Genomic DNA, 27,372 nt, shown 5'->3' with positions numbered 1-27,372 from the left:
TGGTATCTTTCTACAGCTTTCATCTAAGTACAGTACCACAGAGCTAAAGCAACAAAAACTCCCTTATCAACCACATGCACTGCTTTTTTCGCATTAGCTGGTTTAACAGGATGAAGTTCATGACTTCTCTCCAGCTTCTTCCTCTGCAGAGTTTTCCACTGCCACTTCTCACAGAGATGACGGTATAAAGGTGCACTGGGGATTCCCTCTGTTTTTTTTTGTTTTCTTTTATTCACGCTGATCCCACGAAGGTAGAATATTGTCAGTCTAAAGAGATGTGACCGGCCATCAGTGGTGTTTCCGCTGCAACAGGAGGAAGGCATCAGGTTGGCCTCAGCAGGTAGTGGCTCCTCAAGGTCGTAACCGAGGCAACAGGGTTCACCCAGTGGATATTGCCCCAGATCGATTCAGAACTCTTTTGAAACTCTGAAGTCTACAGTTGAAAACCTGGGGCCGGATTCACCAATATGTTCTTAAGAACCATCTTAAGAAATGTCTTAAAATCTAAAATTAAGAAGTTCATAAGAAAGTTCTTAAGTGCAATTCCTCAATATTTTCTTAAGAACCGTCTTAAGAACTGTCATTTCTTACGAATTTCTTATTTTTCCTACTTAAGAACTCCTTAAAATATGGCTGTATCCGAAATGGCCTACTAAGTACTACATGCTACATACTGCATCAGTATGTACTGTATACTGCATACTAAATGAAGGATTCAGTAGCCGCTGAGGTGATATTAGAGGCTTATCTTTTCACAGAAGAAATTTTAAGACAAGTCAAGGTTGTCTTAAAGTTAAGAAAAAAGTCAAGAACAAATTTGAGAACTTTTATTTCAAGAATACCATTTATTCTTAAGTTTTTTCTTAAGAAGAAACTTAAGAAGAAAGTTGAAAAAATACTTAAGAACTTTTTTGGAGAATATGACTTCTTCTCTTTTTTCTTCTTAAGACTGAAATTAAGAAAAAAATGACACTTAAGAAGATTTTTTTTCTTAAGAATGTTTTGTGAATCCGGCCCCAGGTGACTCAAGTGGCTCATTTGCCTTTAACTTCCTTTTCATTTGGACTCTGTTCCTTGATGTTTTTGGAAAGGCATTTTCTTTTCTTCTCCATCCCCATGATCCTCTGATCATCTGAACTTCCTGACTGATTTCTTTATATATTGAGAATAGTCAGATCTAGTCTGCGTCCTTGCTGATGTCCTCAAGCCCACATGGTTGTAGCAAATTTGCTACAAGTGACAAGAAAGCGCTGGAGGAGGAGGCTGCTCTGCAGTTGTCATCGTCACGTCCCCCACAACAAAGCTGTGGGTCAAACCAATACAGACGAACCGTTTTCTCTTTCTGAAGCCGTCCCTCTGGTAGACGTAGTCGTTCATGTTGCATATGACACATAAGACTATTTGAAGTCCAACTTGATCAAAATCTAGTTGGAATCCCATTTGAAAGCACCTCGTCCGTGCTTTCAACCACATTTGGAAAAATCGGATTTCGTTGTGTAAGCTTTTGCAAGCATCTGTTCACAATCGCTATCTAAATGTCTCCAACCCTTTCAGATTGCAGAAAACATGACGCCTGGGTCAAAGGATGTAAATCTGAATTCCTGTTAAGAAGAGGGGAAAGATGACTGACTGGGCTTTCCCCACTTGGTCTCTGGAGACAGACTGGGAGCATTTAAAAAAGGGAGATTCTGCTCTACACTGTATGTGACTGCCTGGTTTTGACAGTTTTGTCCTCTGCATGTGAGCAGTCCGTACAAATTATTTCTGCAAACCAGTCGCGTATAGCAGACAGTTCACAAAGCTCACAGAAAGTGTTTTTTTGTTCTCCGATTTTAATTTCCATGTCGGCGCAGGGATTTTGGCTTGAAGAGATCATCTACGCGCTACTGCCTCCATTTCATGGGTTAATGTGAACAAAGACCTCTCAGAGCAGCGGCTCACCACACTCTGTCAAGTGATCTGAAAGAGAACAGAGAGCCCAATAACTCAGCGGCATAAAATATTTAAATCGCCCATCGCGGACTTTTGAAAGGTATTATGGGAGCATTCTTCTAGGGGGGGTTTACAGTCGGAGCTCATCCAGGTTGGAAGGAATTTCAATATGTATTTGAGGCCAACCACACTCTATATTTACACAGTTAATGGCACTAAATCCTTGTTATCATCTCAAGTGGAGTCTTATTTTTAGCAGCCATACTTGCTTTATTTCATCCAGATGGGAGCCGGGGAAGGATCTGACATGGGTGCTGTTTCTCATTAAGCCTCTCAGACGCAGTGACATCAGTGGGTTTGAACGTGGGACTCCTCGGTGTGAAGAAGTTCAGAGGCGCTCCGCGAGAACGTGTCAGAGGTCCATCTGATAAACAAATGAAACTCTCCCAGCTACCATAACTTGACTTTTCCAAACAGGAATTCAAACATTATCTGTTTGTGTTACGATGTCACTTTCTGGATTTCATATCCTGAGACGATCTCGGGGCTCGAACTTGGAATGTGACAGTTCCGCCACTGTGGGAAAATCCCTTCAACCAAGGACCCGAATTTCCGTTGCTTCGGCCAGCTATTTGCTCTTACAATAACAACACTGTTCCATCATTATTATTTGTTTACTCGGCTAACCCTCTATAATCTGGGGCACCCCCACCCCCTTTAGCAAACGCTCCTGCATTCTCCGAACCCTCTAGAAGCCGGTTCTCCATCGGAGCCCACCGGCGGGCTGATTGAAGCGAGCTTGCCGCTTCATTGGGACGGGTTACAATGACGCCCCCCCCATCCGATGCCCTCCACCCCTGAAAGCATTACCTTCAGCATGAATTGTTTGCCACGGCATTATATGGGACACGCGAGAGCTTTCTGCTTTGTTCCCTTGTAGGTCAGAAGTTGTGTTGACCACATCAGATGCTCCATTTACGGGGGACGACAGCTCCCGCTCTGGGGCAGTGACTGAACCATTTCACTGGGATATTTTCTTTTTTTAAAGTCCTGAATCTCATTTTAAAAAGAGAGAAATTGTTTCTCAGTTTCAGTATTTGACCTGTTGCATTTGTTGTTGTTTTTAACCCAGTAATAAATGACTTTCTTTAAGTCATAACAGAGGCCGAGTAGAGGTGAAGCTGCTCTGTTAAAGCGATCCCAAAAGGTGTAACGGGGTGCCACGCTAACACCACCCCAAATATGACTGTCTGTTCACACACGGCAGCGACAGTTGGGCTTAGTTTTGGTTACCTTAGCACTTACAGGCCCAAACACGTCCCAGAGTTCTCATACCGGGTCAAACTTGGGTTTCTGCAGATGCTGAATGTCGTGTGAGTCAGATGTGGCAACTTAATGAGCCAATGTGGACTCGGGATACAGCCAGCGTATTGAGGGCAAAGCGTGGCCCAAAACGCCTGGAGACAATGACGAGTTGGGCCACGTTTGGATACTTGTATGCCGTTGCCCTTGAGTCAAATTGGAGCCAAAGAAAACTGCAGACTTGGACCAAGCTGTGGGCCAAACGTTCTTAGCCATCGAGGTAGTGAAGATGCAGATTAGATTAGTTTCATAGCTGTTGGAAACATTTACCCAGAACAAAAGAATATCCTGGTATGAAGCATCAGACTGCTTATTTAGAGAGGCTGGATTTAGTTTAAAGTTTTGAAGACGGATTGATTATCATCTCTCCGACACTACGTTCAATATCCGTTAAAGAGAGGCTGCGACCGGGCGATACCAACATCTACATGTTCTGAGTAGGAATGGGCGATATTTTACCGTTCACGATATACTGTCAAAAAAATTCCCCACGGTAAGAATTTTGTCATCTCGCGGTAAAAACGATAAATTCCCGTTGATGACGTTTTTGTGTAAAACTGATTTATGGTTCTGTGTTAAATCCACCCACACCGTACGTGAAGTAAGGAAGGAAGGAAGGAAGGAAGGGAGGAAGGGAGGAAGGGAGGGAGAAAATAAGGAAGGGAGAATGGGAGAGAAGGAAGGAAGGAAGATGGAGGAAGGAAGGAAGATGGAGGGAGGAAGGAAGATGGAGGGAGGGAGGAAGGAAGGAAGATGGATGAAGGAAGGAAGATGGAGGAAGGAAGGAAGATGGAGGGAGGAAGGAAGGAAGGAAAGAAGGAAGGGAGAAAATAAAGTAGGGAGGATGGGAGAAAGGAAGGAAGGGAGAAAATAAAGTAGGGAGGATGGGAGGGAGGAAGGAAGGAAGGAAGGAAGGAAGGAAGGAAGGAAGGAAGGAAGGAAGGAAGGAAGGAAGGGAGGGAGGGAGAAAATAAGGAAGGGAGAATGGGAGAGAAGGAAGGAAGGAAGATGGAGGAAGGAAGGAAGATGGAGGGAGGAAGGAAGATGGAGGGAGGGAGGAAGGAAGGAAGATGGATGAAGGAAGGAAGATGGAGGAAGGAAGGAAGATGGAGGGAGGAAGGAAGGAAGGAAAGAAGGAAGGGAGAAAATAAAGTAGGGAGGATGGGAGAAAGGAAGGAAGGGAGAAAATAAAGTAGGGAGGATGGGAGGAAGGAAGGAAGGAAGGAAGGAAGGAAGGAAGGAAGGAAGGAAGGAAGGAAGGAAGGAAGGAAGGAAGGAAGGAAGGAAGGAAGGAAGGAAGGAAGGAAGGAAGGAAGGAAGGAAGGAAGGAAGGAAGGAAGGAAGGAAGGAAGGAAGGAAGGAAGGAAGGATAAATTCCCATTGATGATGTTTTTGTGTAACAAACATGGCGGATCTGAGAGCGAGATAGATTTATAGTTAAGAAGATGGAGTTGAATTGGTATTTTTTTTATCATCATTTTTATCGTTATCGGGATAAATGCCAGAAATGATGGTGAAACATTTTTTAGTCCATACCGCCCATCTCTAGTTCTGAGTCCATTTCTCTTCAAACGTAGTCTTTTGATGAAGTCTACATGGATCATTTCAGTAATATGTGCCTTAGTTCTTTGGTCAGAATTGGACGGTTACTGGTTTGTTTAAAAGCCCTTGATTACCAGAGGGGCCGATGTCACGTGAGGGCTGAAGCCTGAGGACCGGCTGGTACACGAAGGGTTAATTGCGTATACGTTTTAAAAATGTCAGACATCCATATAACCTTAAACAAGACAATAATGCTGCACTTTGTGCAATTGTTGACAGAGAAACTGTCACACAGTGTTTGTAAGATGCACCTTGATGTGGCAAATTCTTTTTTGTTTTTTTATCTCTTGGGAACAACACAGAGAAATCTGCTCTGAGCTTTACGTGTTCATTCATAAGAGAAAAGGTGAAAGGGGACAAACTCCTCGCTTCGTCATCTAGCCCTGTAGATAAGGAACTCCTTTTGTGCTCGATATATAAAAGCTCATCTGGTCACATTTGACTTGTCCCGAACATGAAAACATTGCTCTTGTATCTCAATGTCATGATGCAGGAATCTTGGAAACAGATCCGTCAAATAAAACCAATGTTGCTGTATTTCTGTGCAATTTCCCCACAAAGTATCCTGGGTTTTGTCGATTTTACGGTGCAAGACTTTATTTCGGTACTTCAACTGACCATGCATCAGGTTCGGATTAGCGTGGCTGGTCAGATTCTTCCATGGTTTTTCATAAAGTCTGAGGAGAATTGTGTTTTAACACTTTCCAGCTTCGAGCCGTCCCAGACAGGTCCTGGTGTTTGATCTGTGTTGCTGCAGCTCCTCCAGTTGATGACTTTCACACTCCAGATCTGATTCTGGCTTCTACGGCTGATATTCTGGGCTTGTAATTGTTGAAGGCAACTATGCCTTAAATGTTTGGTTTATCGGAGCTTAGTTTGGAGCTCAAAATTCCCGGTGCGTTCGCCGCGGTCCATGGAGGGTTCAATCACTCTTCTCTCTGTTTCACTTCCAAGTTTCCAACTGTTTGTCAACCGTTCCCTTATTTCCATTTTCTGTTGGGGTGTCATTCAGTCGGCTTCAGATGACAATCTAGCCGAGTATCTCGGGAAGCTGGTCTCCAACAAAAGCCATGCAAATGCTGGAACATGAATTATTTAAGCATCCTAGTTCACCACGGTCAGTCTGACGTGCAGGAATTCCTCGGGGCTGGGGTTTTCCTAGATTTACACCACCCACGCCAGGTCTCCCGTGTTGTTGTCTGCTATTCTCCCCCACCGTTGGGTCACTGTGTAGGGAAATGTGCGCATTACTCATTCACTCCCACCCCACGCAATTTCGTTCTGGTTAGCCCACAGAATCAAACAGGCAACCTCCTGGCCACAAGCCTGCCTCCCTAAGCCAGAGGCCGCTGCCCCCCCCCACAGCCGCTCTGGAAAGATGCACTCTGCAAAAACACGGTGATCACACTTGAGAAATAATTCATGGCCACAAGAATATTCATTACTCTGGGTCCTGCAGCAGAGGGCAAAAGTCACCATAACCCATCTCTTTTCAGATATGTCATTATTCCCCCGCTCCCGCGCTGCTCCCCAGACTGTATCTTGACTCTGTTGTTGTCAGGTTAGATTGGAAATGTGGATCAGGGAAGCGTGAGTGGCACAGGTGGGTTGGTGGACGACAGGAAGGGCGGGAAACGGCTTCCGCTTGTCACATTATCGTTACGGGTAAGAAAATAAGAAGCTGTCATCAACGCTTTCTCTAGAGCGGGAATGCAACGCTCTTCTTCCACGCTTGACTCCACATCTGCCCGGCACCTGGGTCTGGCAGAATCAGCGTGCAGACAGGCCCCCGTCGGTAAATCAGCTCTGGATTAAACAGAGAGTCCTGCAGCTGATGCACGTGAACCGTCAGGTGGATTTGACAAAGTGTCCTGGCAAGAAATACTTCAGCACAAACGCACGTTTGCAAGCCAGGAGTCTTTTTTTTTTTTCTTGGAGACTTTTTTTCAAAGGTGATTTTAGGAGTTTGATTTGTTACCCGAGATGTTACCTGTTCCTGTCAGCCAAACTTCAGCAGAGCCTGTTAAGTCCTCTAGATCTTAAATGGGAGACAAAGAGTAGCAGGGAAAGATCCTGCAGCTCATAGACCCTCAGGAGTTCTGCTCGATCCGTAATGTGTCCAATTTCCCACGAAGAAACAGTTTCTACTGGTCACAAAACCCTCGTTTGCTCTATCAGAAGCTCCATCGACAGTTTGGCTCACTTAGGGTATCCTACTTGGCTTTTAAAATTCATATAAATACACACTTGAAGCTTCCCAATCATCATCTGGTTAGCATCAGCCTTCTGCTCCGATTTTCACCTATCCAAAAGATTTCTTCCTTTATATTTGTCAGGTTTTTTTCTTTGTTCACTTTCCTGTGATTTGCGGTTGAATAATGTCTGCTATAAATCACGACTCCATCGAAACAGATTGTGATGTTCGCCACAGTTGCTTTAATTTCTGTCATCAAGCGTGAACGTAGCTTAACTTTAACTGGATAAATACAGTGCAAAACGTTTTGCTAAGAAAGGAGAAAAACAGAACATTTTAGACTATTTTGCTAGTTTTTTAAGAATTGTAGTCAAGAAAATTTGTATTACCTCACTGGCAGAGATTCTTTTGCATTAAATAAGACAGTTTTGGCTAGATAAAGGAATATTACACTTATTTCCAGCAGGACTGTTTTTGTAGTGTATTTTTGCTTGTGTTGAGCAAAGATTGGAAAACCTATTTTTGTGCAAAATTGACCTGAAAGACAGTTTTAATGGCCAAAAATGTAATTACGAAACTTGTATGTTGAGGTTTTTTTTTTTTTTTTTTTTTTTATTCGATGAGAATTCAGGGATTCCCAGGCCTGTTTTTAGTGATCTTAAACAGCTGATCGGGGGATACCTGATGTACCATACTCTATATCTTCTTCCTACTTCATTGCATTGATTGTTGACAATTGTTGGAACCTTATTCTGCTAAATGTCAGAAAACCTTTTTGTTGAACCGGAAACACCATACACCTGAGATGATTATTCACTTTTTTTTTTTTTTTTTTTTTAATTCAAGATCTTTTTATTGGAATTTTCACAGAGTAAAAAAAGGTGAAATGCTGCATGTCGATTACAAATATTTTGAGTAGGCATGGGCATGTTAATCATAGCATACACCAGTGTACAAAATATAAAAAACAATTAAACAGTATGAAAAAATATAAAATAGTAACAAAAACAAACTACAGACCAAACTAATCCCTCCCCTGTCACTGCCAGATTACTAATCACAATATGAGGTCACTCTATCATCAAAAGCCTGCACTAGGAATACAAAAGAAATATGAAGTATAGTTCACAGGGTCTGGAATGCTTCTAGAAAAGGTCCCCACACTTTCTGGAACTTATTTGATTTCTGAAGCGAGTATCTAATTTTCTCCAGTTTTAAGCAGGACATGATGTCTTCCAGCCATTGTGCACGAGTAGGAGGGAAGGGATCCTTCCACCTGAACAGAATTGCCCGACGAGCCAAAAGGGAGGCAAAAGACAAAGTGTGCCCCTGTGCAGTGGTTAACTTCCTTCCTCCCTCCATGACCCCAAACAGGGCAGTCAGTGGGTTTGGTTCTAATCTGATTTTAAGCACCAGAGAGAGAGTATGAAATACTTCCATCCAGTACTTATTTAGACATGGGCAGGACCAGTACATGTGGATGAGAGAGGCTTCGGCTACTTTACATCTTACACAGTATGGACTAATATCTGGGTACATGGAGGATAGCTTTGCTTTGGAAATATGAGCCCTGTGTACCACTTTAAACTGAATTAAGCAGTGACGTGCGCACAGGGAGGTTGTATTAACCAGTTTGAGTATGGACTCCCAGGTATCCTCTGATAAGGGAAGCCCTAAGTCCTGCTCCCATGCTGCTTTGAGTTTATCTGTAGGGGCACTCTTAAGATCCAGCAACATGCCATAGAAAGACGAAATGAGCCCCTTTTTGAATGGGTCTGTGGCAAGAACTTTGTCAACTGTGGTCAAGCCTATCGATGCACCAGGGCTGGGTGTCTGGGAAAGAACAAAATGTCTAGCCTGAAGATACCTAAAGAAATGTGATTTTGGAAGGCTGAATTTACTACTTAACTGCTCAAAAGATGCCACGGTGCCGTCTATGAACATATCTTTAAAACGAATCATACCCCTCCTGTGCCATTCCTGGAAGGTGGGGTCCTCAAGGGATGGTTTGAAAGAGTGATTTGATGCAATGGGGCTAAGAAGAGAGAAGCTGTGAAAACCAAAAAACTTCCTAAATTGGGCCCAAATTCTAAGAGAATGTTTAACCACTGGGTTTTTGATTGATTTAAGTGAAGGAAGTGGAAGTGAGGAGCCGAGTAGGGCAGGAATTGACAGGTCATCAGTTGGATGTAACTCCATCGCCACCCAGTCAGGGCGGTCAGCGCCGTCGCAGTGGAAGGACCAGAATGCAAGGCAGCGCAGGTTAGCAGCCCAATAGTAATAACGAAAGTTTGGGAGGGCCAGACCACCTGCAGACTTAATTTTTTGAAGGTGAGTTTTGTTCAAACGTGGCCGTTTACCTCGCCATAGGTATGAAGATATAACTGAGTCAAGGGACTGAAAAAAAGAACCAGGAATAAAGAGTGGTAAGGTCTGGAAAAGGTACAAAAATTTAGGTAAAATGGTCATTTTGACTGAATTGATGCGACCCACAAGAGACATTGACAGGGGTGACCATTGTGTAAGGGTTTGTTTGGTCTCATTTAACAATGAGATAAGATTCTCTTGGAGCAGGTCTTTGTGTTTCCTTGTCACCGATATGCCTAAATAGGAGAATTTGTCATTTGCGATTTTAAAGGGAAAATTGGAAAGGTCTAAAGCATGCGATTCGAGATTGGTAGGGAAAAGCTCACTTTTGCTGAGATTCAGTTTATAGCCTGAGAGTTTCCCAAACTGGCTGAGAAGTGACAGCGCAGGGGGTAATGAGGCCAGAGGGTGAGAGATGAAAAGCAAGAGGTCATCGGCATAAAGCGAGACCTTATGTTCCCTGCCACCTCTCCAGATACCGGACACATCCTCACAAGATCGGAGCGCTGTGGCAAGCGGTTCGATAGCCATGTCAAAAAGCATGGGACTAAGGGGGCACCCCTGACGGGTTCCACGATGCAGATTAAATGGTTTTGACCGTTGAGAGTTAGTACGAATTGAGGCTGTTGGGTGTAAATAGAGAAGTTTAATCCACAGAGCAAAGTTCGGACCAAAACCAAACCTGTCCAGCACAGCAAAGAGATAATCCCATTGGACGCGATCAAATGCTTTCTCCGCATCCAGAGAGACAACGCATTCAGGGATAGCCTCAGAGGCAGAGTAGATAATATTGAACAGTCGCCTTGTGTTGAAGTAAGACTGCCTACCTTTAATGAAGCCAGTTTGGTCTTCAGATATAATTGTGGGGAGGACATTCTCCAGCCTATGGGCTAGGACTTTAGCTAGGATTTTAGCATCTGTGTTTAAGAGGGAGATGGGCCTGTAGGAGGCGCATTCAGTAGGATCCTTCCCTTTTTTAGCTATGAGGGTGATGCAGGCCTCCGAAAAAGAAGGAGGGAGGGAACCGTGGCTGAAGGATTCTGAAAGAACTGAAGATATCAATGGGGAAAGCAAATTAGAAAATTTCTTTAGAAATTCCGCCGGGAAGCCATCAGGGCCAGGACATTTACCCGACTGCAGTGAAGAAATGGCTCGAGTAATTTCCATCAGGGATATCGGTTCTTCTAATGTCTTCCTTAGATCTGGTGAAAGACTGGGAATACTAAGACTATTTAAAAAGTCTGCAATCTCATCTCGATCAGTCTGAGATTCCGAGGTGTATAGCTGGGTATAAAAGTCCCTGAATGCTTCATTTATGAGTAAGTGGTCTGTAGTTACATGGCCATTTGGTAATCGAATCTTAGAAATATTTTGTTTAGCCTTAGAGCCTTTAAGTTGGTTGGCTAATAATTTGTCAGATTTGTCTCCATAAACATAAAACCTGGTTTTACTTTTCAGAAGTGACTGTTCAATTGGGTGAGTGGTAAGCAGGTCAAATTTAGTTTTAAGTTCTAGCCGCTTTTTGTAAAGATCTGGGGATTTAGTCCGAGAATATTCTTCATCGACCTCTTTAATTTGGCGGGCAAGGTCTGATCGCTCCCTATAAGATTTTTGCCTCACCCTAGCAGTGTAGGATATAATCTGTCCCCGGAGATAAGCCTTGAGGGAATCCCAGACAGTTAGACTAGACATTCCTGGAGTCATATTCGTGGATAGGAAAAAGGCTATTTCCGTTTCCATTGATTTAACAAAATTTGTGTCCGACAGCAGAGTTGAATTGAATCGCCACTGTCTGTCTCTCTGAGGTAGGTCAGGAAGGGACATGGTTAGAACCACAGGAGCGTGGTCGGAAATGACAATGCTCTGATAAGCACAGGAATGGACCAGGGGAATCAGTTGATTATCAATAAAAAAATAATCAATCCTCGAGTATGTGTGGTGCACTTGTGAGAAAAAGGAGTATTCTCTGTCACATGGATGTAAAGAACGCCACACATCACAAACACCGTAGTCAGAAAGGAACGCCTGAATAAGACGGGCTGACTTACTTGCTGTGCCGGGGTTGGTAGAGGATCGGTCTAGGACTGGGTCGAGCCAGCAATTAAAATCACCACCCAGTATGAGAGAATATGTATTAAGGTCAGGGAGCAGTGAAAACAGTCGTTCAAAAAAGACTGCATCATCTGAATTAGGGGCATAAACGTTCACAAGTACGACCAATGTATTGAATAATTTCCCAGAAACGATCACGTAGCGACCAAACTTGTCAGAAATCACATTGTGCTGCTCAAATGAAACATCCTGACTGATCAGAACTGAAACTCCTCGGGCTTTAGCTTGAAAGGAGGAGTGAAATCTCTGCCCTGACCACCTCGGGAACAGGCGGCTATTATCAGAACTGCGAATATGAGTTTCTTGTAGAAAGGCTATTTCTGTTTTAAGGTGTTTTAGATGTGAGAAGATCCTCTTCCTTTTAACAGGGTGATTCAGACCCTTAACATTCCAGCTCACCAACTTCAAGTATCTACTCATAATATCTAAGAAGAAAAATTAGGTGTGCACAATGACCTAGGCAGAAAAAAAGAGAACGGAAAGGAGGTTGAATGTGACCCACATTAAGTAATGAGTTGAAAAGAGTTAATGCAAAGTTTCTGGCAGTGACATATCCCCCCGACCCACCCTCCCCAACTAAGACAGCTGCTATAGAAAAATAAAAAAAAAGCAGCAAGCTCTTCAAAACAAACATAGTGCAATAACACATCTTCCTATCCTACACACTAATAGCTTTTGCTCCCGTATCATGGGTGTATACCTATTAGCACCTTAAAACGTGTAGATGTAAATAAAAAAAAAGGAATACCCTCTCAAATCTTGACCTGGAAGTCCCGATATGAGCCCAGAAATATTTTTACAAAAATATAAAATATAAAACGTCCGACTTAAGCAGCGTAAAAGTAAGGTTAACAGCTTACAATTATTACAAAACTTATAGGTAAATCGGAAAAGCTTTTTTTTTTTTTTTTTTTTTTTTTTTTTTTTTTCTCTCCCTCTTCACCACTTATTTTTCCCCTTCCCTCAAATAGCCAAAAATAACTGCAAATTAATAATATTTGCAAAGGGGCAGTCCAACTAACAACAGAGAAAATACTGGTTGTCGCAGGGTTACTCACCCTCCCCTCAGGAATAATGTGACTCACGTAAAAAAAAGAGAGAGAGAAAAAAAAGTCAGTCCGTGAGCGTCAGTGAGCCGCACCGGGCTGCAGGCGGAGCCGTGGCAGCCTCCAACAGTCCCGTTACGGCGGGTTTGAAGCTTTGCTGCGACTCGTGATGAATTTGCGCGCCTCATCCACGGAGCCGATCCACTTCCTGGCCCCCCCGGACAGCGTGAGCCGGAGCCGGGCGGGGAAGAGCAGAGCCGGCCTCAGACCCAGCTGGTAGAGCTCCGACATGACTCCGCTGTATTCCGCTCGTTGGCTGGCAACTTCGGGGCTGTAATCCTCCAGGACCCGGATGGGCTGGCCGCGATATTCCAACTTTCCCCTCCGGCGCGCCTCCCTGATGAGGATATCCTTCGTCTGGTACCGGTGAAGGCGGATGATGACCGGACGCGGTCTCTGTCCCGGGGCCGGCTTGGCGGCGAGGGAGCGGTGCGCTCTGTCTATCTCTGGCGGTGACGGCAGCGTATCGTTCCCGAACACCTCACACAGCAGCTTGGAGAAGAAAGCCGCCGGAGAACCGCTCTCGGTCGACTCCGGTAAGCCCAGGATACGGATGTTCTGCCTTCTGCTCCGGCTTTCCAAATCCACCACCTTGGCCTTCAGCCGAGCATTATCATCCCGTAGAGTCGAGCAGATGCCTTCAAGGTCCGTAACTCGCTGGCTGAGGTCTTCTGTGGCGAGTTCAAGGGACGAAACCCGTTGGCCATGGTCCTCGACCGCGAGCCGCGTTTGGTCGAGTTTGGAGTCGAGCTGACTGAAAGTATTTTTGAACTCGGCGGCCAGGGCAGCGCGGTGTTCCTCCAGCAACGTGGTAATGGCCGCCAGGGTTAAGACAGCGCCAGCGTCGTCCTTCTTGCCCGACTTGCCGCTCCTCGAAGCCATCTCGGAGGTAAGTGGGCTCGTTCGAGACAAAAAAAAAAGAAAAACAGCAACAGGGAATCCTTTTTAAAGTAAAAATTTTGAAAGTTTGAGGGCTTGGTGGTTTAAAAAGTTTGGCACTCACGGGAGCACTCGCGAAACGCGTCTACTCCATCTGCTCACCAACCGGAAGCCCACTTTTTGTTTTTTAAAACCAAACGAGTAACACAAGAAACTTAGTGGAAGTCTGCTTGTTGGTATGAAAATCTGAAAGTTCACAACCATCTTAGTGGTTTTTTAATTGTGGTTTTCCTGTAGAAGTTCCTGTATGAGTTATCACATAAAACTCCCCCCTGCTCCCCTGCAATTGGTTCGGTGTGTTTTGTACCAGTGGAAATGTCTGACTGCGCGTGGTACCACTGCTTCTTTCTACTAAAGAAAGGTCCATTTTCTCTTCTAAATGTTTTTAAAAAGTGGGAAAGTGTGCTCTTAAATTTAAGACTGTGAGAAGGTTCTCCATGGAGCACATCCTTTGAAAAAAGGATCGCTTTTCTAGCACATGATGTCGTTTTTACCCTCATACTCACCACCTTCAGCAGAGCGAGCTCGTGCTTGTGTGTTTTTGCCAACATTTTATCACAGAAACGGAACAAACAACCCTCTGTTTGTTTTTTCTTCCCCATTCTGTTTTGATTTTAGGGTGTAAAAAACAACTTTTTCCAATTTAAATTAATTCATGTCTTCTGGTATTTTCCCCAGCTATTTCTTGACATTGCCTGACAGTTTGGGACCTCAGTCTCACAGCCGGATCAGTTGAGCAACTGGACTTTTACTAGAGAGACGTGCTGCGAATGTGGTTCGCGTTGCTGAAAAAAGCATGGCCTTCCCTATCTGGGATGGCCCTCATGTACCAATCTATCATTCAGACTTTTATTATCATTGTACGAGGCATACCACGAAATGACACGTTGCCAAAGTTTAAAGAGTAAATGGTAAAATGTTCAACATTTGATACGTTTGAATTATTTATAAAGCAGTTCATTCAGTTTTCTGCTGTATTTTAAATAGAATTACAACTTTTTCTCTTGGCTACTTTCTATTCTTCAGCACATCATCTTTGCTCTGCTGCCTGTCTCTGTGATCCGTCCTGCCGCTCGGCAGCCGTCTGCGTCTGTCCTCCCCGTTTCCCCCGGGCGCCCGCGGGCTGTCATTTCCAGGTTTCCTTTTCATTTCTGTCATCGCCACTCTCCCTCCCGCTACGAGTACACCTGGCTGAGTACTGGCCCCCAGACGATCGTAAACCCAGCCACCCCCAGGCCTGTGAAATGCGGGCGCTGTCGCACAACAGACCTCCACCCTCCTGGTGTGGAATCCCGGTTTTCCAGATTCCCATCCTGTCTGGAACCGGCGTGGGGAGTTTGTTTTTGTTTCTAAAAGGCAGCATTCCTCGCCGACTCCTCCCAGTTTTTGCTCATTAAGAACGAACACTGAAAAAGGGAGATTTAAATGGGGGAAAAATACTATGATATGTGCGTTATCCATCTTTTAAAAGTGAATTTTCTCTTTGTTTTTCACTCCACCACAAACCAACCAGGGACTACTAGATGCCAATCCACAACCCCAATGACGTCCACCCCCTTTTTTTGTTTATTCTGTAGCTTTGAGGGTTGTTGTTTTGAAAAGTAAACCTGCCACTCAGATTTCCCTCTTTTGGGCGATGGAGAACATAACTTGTCTCAATGCAGAGATTCACGTGTGATTCCCCCCCGACACTTCCACACAGGTACCCTCTGTGGAAGTGATCGAATAGCAATGTCAGATCTGATGTATTTCATTCCTCGGCTACTGTTTCATCTCTCCCTGGCGAGATTTTCCCCGTGAACAGGTTTTCCACTGTTTCAGACAGGTATGAATGGCCCGCTCTGTCAAACCCGGAGGAGCAGCCCCAACAGACGGGGGGCTATTTGAGCGTTGGACCTATCTTAATGTTTGGAAAGATAATCTGCTGGGGATTTGGATCCCGACCGTGGCAAGGTGTTGATGTTTGGGCCGGGCCGGGCCGTGGGTGCGGCTACAGGAGGAACATCAGATAACCCAAACTGCTGAAACTCACCCTGGATGATGAACAGGCTCCCTTTTGTACTTGATGTAATCCATAGTCCCGGACACTCCTCCATTCGGAGCAGGTAGGCAGATGAAGAACATCCTGCTCACTGGAGGCATTTGTTACACCAATGTCCTTAACTCAATGAGCGTACTGTGGGAGACCCTCCTCTTTACAGTCTTTGACGGGTTTGGGTACAATCATGCAGTGTGTTGCTCATATTTCAGCATCGTGCATTGACTTGGTTCATTACTGGAAAGTCATAAGAACTTTCTTCTCTTATTTAGTTTTGAAATTGAAGCTTTGCAAAGAAAATTCAGCATGTGTGGGTTTGAAAGCAGCAGAGCGGTTCCCACTGTTCTTTTTTTATTTTTTTTCCCCACCATGCCGTTATTTTTTTGACAAAAATTACACCATTTAATAAAAAAAAATAAAAAAATTCCTGTGGGAAATCCTAAATACCCCCACTGATTTGATAACTTGTAGATCCTGTGTGACTTTATCAGTCTCATAATTGTGGAGGATTGTTATTTTCACTTTACTGCTTCGGTTCACAGAGATTTTTGGTCACTGTCTTCGGCTCAGCTTTCTCAAGGTCAAAGATAGTCAGATCGCTATCTTTTGACGTAAGCCAGCTTTAGCAAAGCCTTAGCTGTCTGACTAACGAAATTGCCTCTAGAATTTTCTGGGGGTTCGTGCTTGACTAGTCCTGTGGCTAAAACTCACCCCTCCACCACCGTGCTTCACAGTTTGGATGAAGCGTTTCTGCTGAAATACTGTCTAGTTTTTCTTCCCGATCCTGGAAACCGATAAGAACAAGCCCAGGTAAGCTCAGAGACTTCAAGCTACCTGTTTTACCTGGGCTTGGTCATTACTATCACTTGTATCCAACAATCCCGGGGTCTGCTGGAGCTCTGACCGAGCTCCAGTAAGATTGTAGCTGATGCTCACTGGCCGTGGCCGGGGGCTCCTCCGCACTTTGCCAGGACGTAGGGGTGGGCGGTACACCGGTGTCATAGTCATCACCGGTGTGAAACTGCGCCACGACATGGATTTTGCAATACCGTCAATACCGTAATAAATCAATTATAAAATAATAAGCCTAAATAAGGAATTAAAAACGTCGGTGATATGCAAGGTTTGCTGCCGTGTTGTGACAGCAAGAGGTGGAAACACAAGCAACCTGTTTCATCACTTAAAAAACACGCACGCCCGTGAATATGAAGAGGCAACCCGGGCCAAAACGAGCGCAAGTGGGACCAGCAGCTGGACCCGCTGGGACCGCTGCTCCGCTGGTGCTGCTGCAGAACCAGCGGAGCAGCGGTCCCAAGACTACACAGCTTTCACTGCAGGCATCGTTTATGCTACTACACCTTACGACAAGAGTAGTAAGAAATGCAGGGCTTAAAGTATTCCGGCACCGTGCCGGATCTCCGGCGTACGGAGTTTTTTTTCTCGGCGTGCGAGTTTGAGTGCTTTAAAAAAAAAAAAAAAAAAAAAAAAAAAAGGTTTGAGAGAAAAAAAAAGGTTGAGTCAACCGAGTTCGTCTACCAATGGAATGAGAGGAAAGCAGCTCTGGCGCTCAACCAAACTAACACCAGCCAATCAGAAGTGGAGCTGGGCGGGTCTTTGACGGCAGCGGAGCGCAGAGCGCTGTTTCAACCTGCTGGAATACCAATCACCAACTTCAAGATGGAGAAAAAATTAATGAATGTCGGTTTAAAAGAATCTTTTTGCCCAAAAGAAAGAAAGAGTGACAAAAAAATACCCATAACCATGTTCTTCTCTCGAAAAAACACACCTGTACCGCGGGCTTTAGAAGAAAATTAGAGAATAAGAGAATAAAATTAAGGGAAATTTTCCACCACCCGCTGTCCAACCAGCCCAACCGAGGTCCAGTATTACATTTTAAGACAGGTTTACAAAATATTTAAAATATAATATAATAAAATATAATATAATAAAAATAAATATAATTATATATATATATATATATATATATATATATATATATATATATATATATATATATATATATATATATATATATAAGATCTTTAGGTTTTTTGCCAAATAAATATGTTGAGAATGCATAATACTCTCCCATGTCTCTTTTTGATAAGGATACAACCATTTACTTATTATATTATAAAAATATTAACCTCATTCACATAAAGGGACAGGACAGGCTACTCCTCCCAAAACGTACCAAAAAATACCGTGATATTATACCGTCACCGTTCAAAAGATGAAAAATACCGTGATATTAATTTTAGGTCATATCGCCCACCCCTACCAGGACGTCCAGTCGAACCTCGGCTAGTGCTCTGGTTCTTCGATCTGGAAGCTTTAGGCTTTAGGCTTTAGTCTTTAGGTGGATCAGCTGGAGGAGCTGGTTGTTCCGGCTGCTGCAAGAGCTAGCAGGCAACAAGCTCGTGGGATGTAAATATGTTTACTACTTCTGTAAAGTCAGGAGTTTTAACATACGGGCTTACAGTGACTGACTTGCTCTTTGGAGCCAGCAGAAACCCTAGTGGTCGTTTATTGAACTGCACTTACACACTCTGAAGAGGAAAACCAGATGTTGCCCCTCGGCTCAGATTAATATGTTTCAAACCTCAGTTGGGCTTCAATTTTCTTTATAAGACAGAAGAAGCTTTCTCTTCAGCCCTTTTCCAAACAAACAGTACGGTTTAATCTTCTTGGACTATTAACAGTGCCGTCAGGCATTCCAGTACTGAAATAGTCTCCAGCAGGTGGACTTTTATTGTGAGACAGATGTGGGAATTATTTGATTTCCTGTTTACATCAAGAGTAGTAAACCAGCCAAGTCTCACCCTGACCTAAATTGGCTCAGTCGGCAGGATTGAGCCTGTTTTTCCACAACCGCAGACGAATTTACCGCTGCTTCGTGTGTTGACATTTGAACATAATGTATGAGGTGTTGAGTTGTCTGATTTGGTTGTAATTCTCGGGGAGATGAAGATGAAGGTGAGCTCCTGAAGAATAAACAATTTTTCTCTGAATTTATCAACCCCTCGTGTGCAGGAGCCGGTCCTAGACCCGGATAAAGACGTCTAGGAGCACGTCATGGACGCCAAGTCCAGCTGACAGTAACCAGATTTCCCTCAACATGAAGAATTACACGCATTAACCCAAGTAGCTGGCCTCTGGGCTGATAAACACTGTGGCTACGGTTGGCCTTATCGGGTCTGAGGATATGAGAGCCGATGGCTGAGCTGATATCAAGAGGCCGGGTCACGTGATCTCCAGCGCGGAGCCTCAGAACAAGCTGATAAGACTAATGAATTTAACCAAGGCTGAGTGATATGCGAGGGCCTGATATGGTTTCTAGACATCTGCAAACAGAGACAATTAGTCATGCCGATTAGTCCACTGCAATAAGATCACAGTCAGGAATTATGTCAGCAGATGGGTTTTTATCGATGCTGATTAAATTTGTAATGTTTATATCTTCGCCACGTCCTTGGACGGAGACCAGGGCTCCATTCGGCGGGTATATTTCCCTCCCACACCTTGAGAAGTCGCCGTCCGACTTCACTCCCGAGTGTGGCATAAAATGAAGCCCAGGAAAAAAAATCTTCAGGCATATTGGCATCACCTTTGACTTACAGAGCCTCGCGTGGGGGCTCCAGGTTTCCAGTTACACTCCCAGAGGCTTCGCTGGCATGTCATCAGTCTGCAGAAAGACTGGTGTGAAGCGGAGATAGGCTGGCGAGGCAGGTCTGGGCGGAGGGCTAGAGCGGATCGAGGTCCTGACCTCGTCTTCAGCAGGGTCTTATTCCCAGAGGAAGCTGCAAGGTGTCTTATCAGCAACGGTAGGATGAGCCTCTGATCTGACGGCACATCAAGGTGTCGGAGGGAGCTCATCGCGACGTAAGGGGATGCATGCTGACCCCTGCATCCGTGAGGTCGCAGCTTTATCCGGCTTATAAGTTTCTTATAAATATTTCCAGCAAACTGGAAAATGGCCTATATGTGAAGAGATGCTTGTCTGGTATGTGATTGAATTCCTAATCATAAGTAAAATAAAATGGAACCAGGCAGCAGCTGCCCAGCGCCTCCTTATCAAACGCACGCATACGAGTAAACAGCTCGGCGGTAGAAACGTCCACAAACTACTCTTCCTGGGGTCCACACACAACAAAACATCACATAAGACACAATAAATCAACAAAACAACACATCAACAAAACATCACATAAGACACAATAGATAACATGTCTGACAAAACATAAAAACAATAAGTAAAGCAAACATACAAAAACAATGCAAGAAATAAAAACAAAACATAAAAACAAACGGTATAGGCTTCAAATTAAAACAAACTAAAGTACACTAAAACTAAACATCACAATACATTAAACTATATCCCATCTAATTCCTTCAGATTTAGATAATATTTGGATTCAAATTAAAGTGTTTTGTAAACAGTTTTTTAAAACTTGCCTTAGTCGGTGCTTCAATAATCATAATTGGCAACTTGTTCCACACGGAAAGAGCCCGATATATTCTAGACCTCCGGACTGAATCTGTTCTGGGTTTTGGTTTCACTAAAGAACATCTAGTAGCTATGCTGATCTCTTACAGAATGTAGTTGTGAATACAGATGGTTTGGTTGTTTGCTGCAGAAGATGTTTCTGAAAAAAACCATTAAGTTACAAGCCAACCTCTCCTGGACTCTGAGCCACGAGAGACTGGCAGTAGAGAGACTTTCAGTACTCTGTCTCACACCTGATGGACAGCACAATGCGAGCCTTGCAGCTTTTATTCTGAGCAATTTGAAGCTTAGAGAGGTCTTTTTTGGCTGCACCCGACCAAATTGGTGAGCAGTAATCAAGGTGGGATAACACTAGTGCTTGGACCACCAGCACGTCAAAGCGGTAAACCGGAACGTGTCCAGAGGAAGCGTTTAATGAAACGCAGAGAAACGGCCAGAAATTCATCCGCAGCTGAGTTCCACGTACACAAGCCCAGACGTGTTGAAAAAATAGAAACCAAAACCTGCAGAACTACACACAGCAAAAGACTGAGAAATAATCAGAGGACACAAAAGAATTTTATTAGATAAGAAAACAGAAAATAAAACAAAAACATAGACACTTTAGAGCTAAAGTTCAATGAAATACTGTACAGTTAAATGTATTTATACGGAAGTCCAGAGATGTTAAAAGACAAGACATTAGTATGAATAAAAAGGAAATTAAACTGAATACAGTTAAAATAAAAAAGGCTGCTTTTCAAAAGATTAAACTGCTTATTGAAAAATGTGAAGAACCACAAAATACAGGAACAACAATAAAATTGGACAAATTGGAGAAGACGTCATCAGTAATGTAACCTCCAGGCCTACAGGGGGACTCGCTGAGCCACAAACTTCCAACCTTCATCCACAAAACTACAATTACCAATACAGTTCAGCTCAAATGAACAAAAATAATCAAAAACAGACTTACAGCAGCCTCTTGGAGCATTACTACAGACAATTGGTTGCATCAAGTTTGTTTTTTGTCTCCCTTGGGTTTTGGGAAATGTAGTAAGATGTTTTTAAAACAAATTTATGCATTATCCAAAGAATTACACAATTTCAAGTTTATAAGAAATACCTGGATGTTAGTTGTGGGAAATTGTCTTGTATCCAACTGACAGTTACAGTTACCTACAGTTCTATTATTTTTTTAACTTTGTGAACTATTGCATTTTCTGTTGTTTTTACAATTTTTATTTTGTTTTGCCATCTTGGGGATACCATCTTAATACACGGAAACCCTTTTAAAATACTATTTACAATTTCAGGTATAACTTAAAGTATTTCTGGTCCTCCAGGAACTGAAGAGGCCGGAAAAATAAGAATAACAGCTATAATTAAAGCTGCAAGCAGCGATGAACGGGCCCTTGCACATGCAATTTTCACCAATTAAGGTCAAGGACTCAAAACTAAGTCCGATGACACCACCCATGACTCTTTATGTCAAACCATTCAAAAGTTATGCCAGAAAATAGAGACTATCAAATATCGACCAATCAGAAGAAGGGGCGGGGCTAATTTGCACCAATTATGTTCAAAGACTCAAAACCGAGTCCGTTGACACCACCCACGAGTCTTTATGCCAAACCATCCAAAAGTTATGGCAGAAAGTAGGAACTATCACATATCGACCAATCAGATGAAGGGGGGGCACGCTTTTTGGCGTCTATCGTCGCCACGGTAACGCTTTTGACTGAGAAAAGTAATGAGCATTGTCGCAGGATGGAGACGCACATTTTGATGTATAACACACCTGGGTGCACGTTACGGTTTGGGCCGTATTAACGCCCGAAGAAATGGCATAAATTGCGCCAAAATTACACGATTAATTCAAAATGGCCGACTTCCTGTTCGGTTTCGGCCATGGCGCCAAGAGACTTTTCTTTAAGTTGCGACATGATGCAGGTGTGTAGCGATTTTCGTGCATGTATGTCAAACCGTATTGTGGGGCTTGAGGCACAAAGTTTTCCGGGGGGCGCTGTTGAGCCATTAGGCCACGCCCATTAATGCAAACCATTAAATATAACATTTTTGCCAGGCCTGGCTTGCGTGCAAAATTTGGTGACTTTTGGGGCACGTTTAGGGGGACAAAAAGGCCCTCCTTTCGTTGGAATTATACTTGGTGCACAATGAAAATTTAACTTAAAAAGACGCTTCAAAGATTTCTTAAGCCTGAAAATTGAAACATCTTCTAAACCAGCTTCTCCTTATTAACTTTAAACACTAATTACACGAAAATACATTTTGGGAGTTTCTCACTTCAATTGTAAAATTACTCAAAACAATAATCAAAAGCTCAAGAAAAACTCGGTTCCATTCACACACTGCTGTTCACGTTTTCTTGCTGTCAAGTGAAGCTCATATGGATTTTTTTTAAAAGCCTCTTATGGCTTAGTATACATGGGACGTGATTACCCCCTGAGCTTTTGGCCTTTAGCTCCTTTGTAAAGAAATGTTGGGCTGCGCTGCCGTCATAACTGCACTGATGCGGAGAAATACGCCCAAGATAAGGTCTCAGGTCAGCGCCTTCAGTTCTCTCCGCTCTGGATGTTTGTACCTGGGCCTCGTGGGATCCGCGCAGCTCTCACTCGCGCCGTAAAACCGTCAGAAATAACGCCCGGCTGAAGATATAACACGCGGCATTACGTACATGACTCATGCCTTAAATCTTTCCTTTAAATGCTTTTCCATTCCGCGTGATGACAAGCACGCAGCGGCATTCTCAGCATTCCATCATGTGTGCTAAAGATTATTTCAGTGGAGGGGGGGCGGCTCTGCGCGATGACAACACAGGCTCAGGCAGCTTCCCTTTGATGTAGCCTGTAAATATTTCCCCTGACGTGGGACCTTCACGTTTTAGGGTTGCTTTTTGTGCAGGGATCGCCTTGCTAAGGGCCTTTCGGGGACTGACTTTTACGCAGACATTTGTTGTGGCTGGTTGAAAGTCACTTCTTTTAAAGGGAGAAGTTGCTGATGTTCGGAAAATTAGCAAGAAAAATAGGAATTTTGATAGAAATCAACCAAAATGCTCGGCAGCTGAAACAAGGCTGGCTAGAGCTCCAAGGGAGCACTGCAAAAACTCAATCTTAACAAGAATATTTGTCTTATTTCTAGTTAAAATGTCTCATTTTTAGTCAAAAAAAATCTCATTACACTTAAAACAAGACTCATCACTGGAAAAAACAACAATTTTCACCTGTTTCAAGTAGATTTTCACTTAAAATAAGTAGAAAAATCTGCCAGTGGAACAAGATTTTTTTGCTTGTAATGAGAAGATAAATCTTGTGTCACTGGCAGATTTTTCTACTTATTTCAAATGAAAATTAACTTGAAACAGGTGAAAATTGTCAAATAACAAGTTATTTTTCTGAGGATGACTCTTGTTTATGTATAATGATATTTTTGACTAAAAATGAGACATTTTAACTAGAAATAAGACAAATATTCCTGGTAAGATTTTGAGTTTTTGCAGTGAGGGCCACCAGGACTTTTTGACTAGCTAACACTCTGCTGACTGACTGACTGCAGCCACGGGTTCCCTGAACTTCTGCCCAGAACTCGGGCCTAGCAGAGGTCCAGGCAAAGGTTTGGAAAGGGTGCAGGTTCAACCTGGAGGGTGTCGTAGCTCGAGGAGCCGGCCTTTCCAGCTGCTGCCAAGTCTTGTGGTCAGTGACCTGAAGGCCAGGTAGCTGGTCCTGGTGGACTGTCAACATGATAACCAGTCTTATGTTTTTAAAATAAGAATTATTATCCTTGTGGAAATTTCACCAGAAGAATGGTATGACATGTGTATATTCCAACATACTTCCACAAGCTCACACCAATGGAGAGTGTTTAATTGGAAAAATGTAATTCGGTATTTTATAACGCCTAAGATCCAAAGTAAAAAATCATCAACATCTTATCCTTGCTGGAGACAATGTGGTACTTTAAATGCACATCATGCACATATTTTTTGGAATTGCGAAAAAGTGAAATCTTCCTGGAAAGATGTACATTTAGTTTTGACAAAAGTACTTGGGTATGAGATTCCATTAACATGTACTGTCTTATACTTGTGTCACATTACAACGGTGGTGCAGGCAGAGGATCGCTGGTTGGTTAAGACGCTCCTTACAGCTGCTAGGAAACCCATTACCGGTACTAGAAGCTTGTATAAACCTGAATACTCTAAAACAGTGGCTGGATATTATTGAAGAAATATGGACGATGGAAAGACTGACCCATATCCTGGTTTGAGGGAAGGGCTATTTGAGAAGAGATGGCAAAAGTGGACAGCAGAAAGCATAAGGATGCGGACCTCTTTTTTTCTTTTCTTTTTTTGGATAGATTATTAATGTGCTAACCCACAAGTTTATGTTCATGTTTTTCTACTTTTTTATTCTTTTTTGTTTGTTTGTTGCACGGTGAATATACAGATAATCTTTGTAATCTGGTAAAAATGTGCAGTTGTAATAACCTGAAAATCCAATAAAGACAAGGTGACAAAAAAAAAAAAGAATTATTATCCTCTGTTGGTTTTCCAAAAATAACAGCTACATGGTCACAATAATGACAGCTAGTTGACACCACCGACTGAAATGCAGCTGTGACTCAAAAAACCAACGCCTCTAATTATGAATTCCTTTTGTGGGTTTATATCATTTTACCTGCATCATCGTCATCTGAGTCATCTAGTGTTTTTTTTCTTTCTTCCCAACCCTTCAGCCACTGCCGTCGTTCACCATGCTGATGTAACTTATTAGCACTGATAACTAATGGCAGCTGGCCTCCCAGCAACACTCGTACTGACTCGTGCATGAGACGATTTGAGGAACCCCGGCGACGCGTTGGTAGAAGCAGCCTCGCGTCCCCTGAACACTTAACCCCCCAGCTTGTCTCCATCGACCTGCCCACAATAAGGATGAATCTGAAGAGACGTGGCTGCAGTGATTTGATTTGACTGTTAACTGCTGCTGCGCCCAACGCCGACGTTATCTTTGGAAACTCGGATAAAAGCCTTTCAGCTTTTCCATGAGTGGCATTTTGGCACACGGAGTCCAACAGATGGCTTTGGGGCAGCGCTGTTAACTGCAGACACGGGTGATTTGTCATGCTGATCAAGTCAGAATTAATGATATTAGTGATGGGAGAGATGATGGATAGAATAAGCGTTAATGTCATTTGAAGAAATGTTGACAGAAATTGGAAAATTCTGCACCACGCTCTGAAGCATCGATCCGGTGCAAGTTAGATTAATTGTCCCGGTGGTCAACGGACCTGCCCTTGATTCTCCGGTAAGCCTGGACCTTTGCCCTCCTCTCCTGGCACTTGGCACGCTGCTGCATTTGAGTGGCAGTCTCAGATGTGTTGTAAGCACTTCAGAAGCCACGGTGGGAGTTCAGCACCGTGGGAGGAGATGCAACAACTGCACTTACTGTATTTAGAGCAGCAAGCCCGCGCGCCTGAACATCTGGCCTGTTGAGAGTTTGCTGTCAAGGCCACAGGTTAAAAAAAGCCCATGCAGTGATAACAGAAGTACTTTAAGTCTAGTCAGGCCTCAGAAACGGGTCATGGGGAGGTCAGAACCAGTCCAAACTGTGCTTCAAGTAAATTATTAAGTGAGCCATTCCACACCATAGTGTCCCCCACTTCATGTTGTGAATTTTTTTTTTTGTTCATATAAAAACATTTGCTGCATTCTTGAAGCCCTGCTAAATCATGAAGCTCTTTTCCAAATATTTTTCTTCTGCTACGATGAGATCCTGAGATGGTGTGGAGGTTAGTGGAGTTGCCTTACAACAAGGTTTCATGTTCAGAAATCGTCTTGGGCATGGTACGGATCGCCTCGTGGGAAAGCACCCATAGCTGGCCATGAACTCCTCTATTTACCCAAGTATTATGGCCTGTGAGCCCAGCTGTCTGACATCTGACACCGCCCCAGGTCTATGATTCCATGCGTTCAAGTGAATCTGCAACAGAATGACTGAAAATTGAATCAAACTGCTACAAAGGCTAAATGCAATGAAGCAACGCTTCAAAAAAATGTAGTTGGAAGCAGTTTATTTCCTAGTAGCCGGCGAGTGTATCGTGAAATATTCAGCTGGTCAGTTGGAAATGATCCTGAGATGTAGTTTATAGTTGTTACAAATTTCAGTCCAGTTAGCAGCTAGTCTGACCAGCTATCCCATTTTTTTTTGTCCTTTTTGACGTCAAAATGAGTCTACTTCTGGATTTGACTTTGATTTCCAAAAGGAAGAAAAGAAAAACTTCCTTTGAATGCCACTGGATGGTCATACAAGCCACCAGAGAAATGAATAATGTGACGTAGACGGAGTGACGACTGGACTCGCATCAATAAAAGAAATCTGAAATGATGTAAGAACCCCTGTGAACTTCTGCTGTGTTGATCCAAGGTGTTCTACTGTCGTCCTGGTTGTTTTAATCTTGGTTGTCCCTTGAACGTTCGTGCCTGACTCATCCTATAAAGCTGTTGCAATTGGTTCGGTACATGCTGTACCAATGAAAATGGTTATAAATGGGAGGGGACCCATTTCTCAAAAGATAAAAGTGTGAAGTGAATGGGTATGAATGGTCAGAGCACTGAAGTGGTGTCATGGGAGCTTTCAAAGGTTAGACGGTTCTTGAAGAAGCTTCATCTTCTATCCAGAGGGGATCCTGTGTTGGTAACTGAATCTTGAAGAAAAATCCATGATGTGAACTATGATGGTTGGCTCGGTTTGTCAACTCAACGTGGGATGGCGACTGCCTGAACGAGGAGCTGATTTTAGAGGGATGCTGTTTTAGTTTGCTCTTTCAAGTGTGGGGTTACGTTCCACCGACTGGTTCGCCAGAAAAGTGTCTTGTTATGATATCATATGTTCCCATTTCCACAAACATCAACTCTGGGGCTTATTTTGTATGACAACAGGGGCTCTCCGCAAAGTTAAAGAATTGCAGATGCAGTTTAATTTTCTTTGATTCTGATGCGAATGAACACATTTGCTTCACTGCCTAGGCAACCTCGCGGCAAAGAAACATCATCCAAAACGACAGAGCTGCTGTTGCAGTAAATGTAAAAAGATTGAACGTTTTAATGTGCATTACATGCCCAGAATAGATGACACAATACGGAATGGGTCACGGATACTTGTGCTAGGTCTCATTCTTCCCCGGGAATCCCCATCATTCAATTACACTCCACGAG

The 27,372-nt window shown here is 43.4% G+C and overlaps 1 protein-coding gene across 3 annotated transcripts in view; it reads left to right on the top strand.

Annotated features, from left to right (window-relative positions):
• Positions 1-27,372, top strand: part of LOC133425368 (nck-associated protein 5-like) — a 204,052-nt gene that overhangs the window by 56,951 nt on the left and 119,729 nt on the right. The window lies entirely within an intron of this gene.

Source organism: Cololabis saira, chromosome 24 (assembly GCF_033807715.1).
Source record: "Cololabis saira isolate AMF1-May2022 chromosome 24, fColSai1.1, whole genome shotgun sequence".
Taxonomy (NCBI): domain Eukaryota; kingdom Metazoa; phylum Chordata; class Actinopteri; order Beloniformes; family Belonidae; genus Cololabis; species Cololabis saira.
The sequence above is the reverse complement of the archived record's forward strand: the minus strand, read 5'-3'. Positions and strand labels throughout refer to the sequence as shown.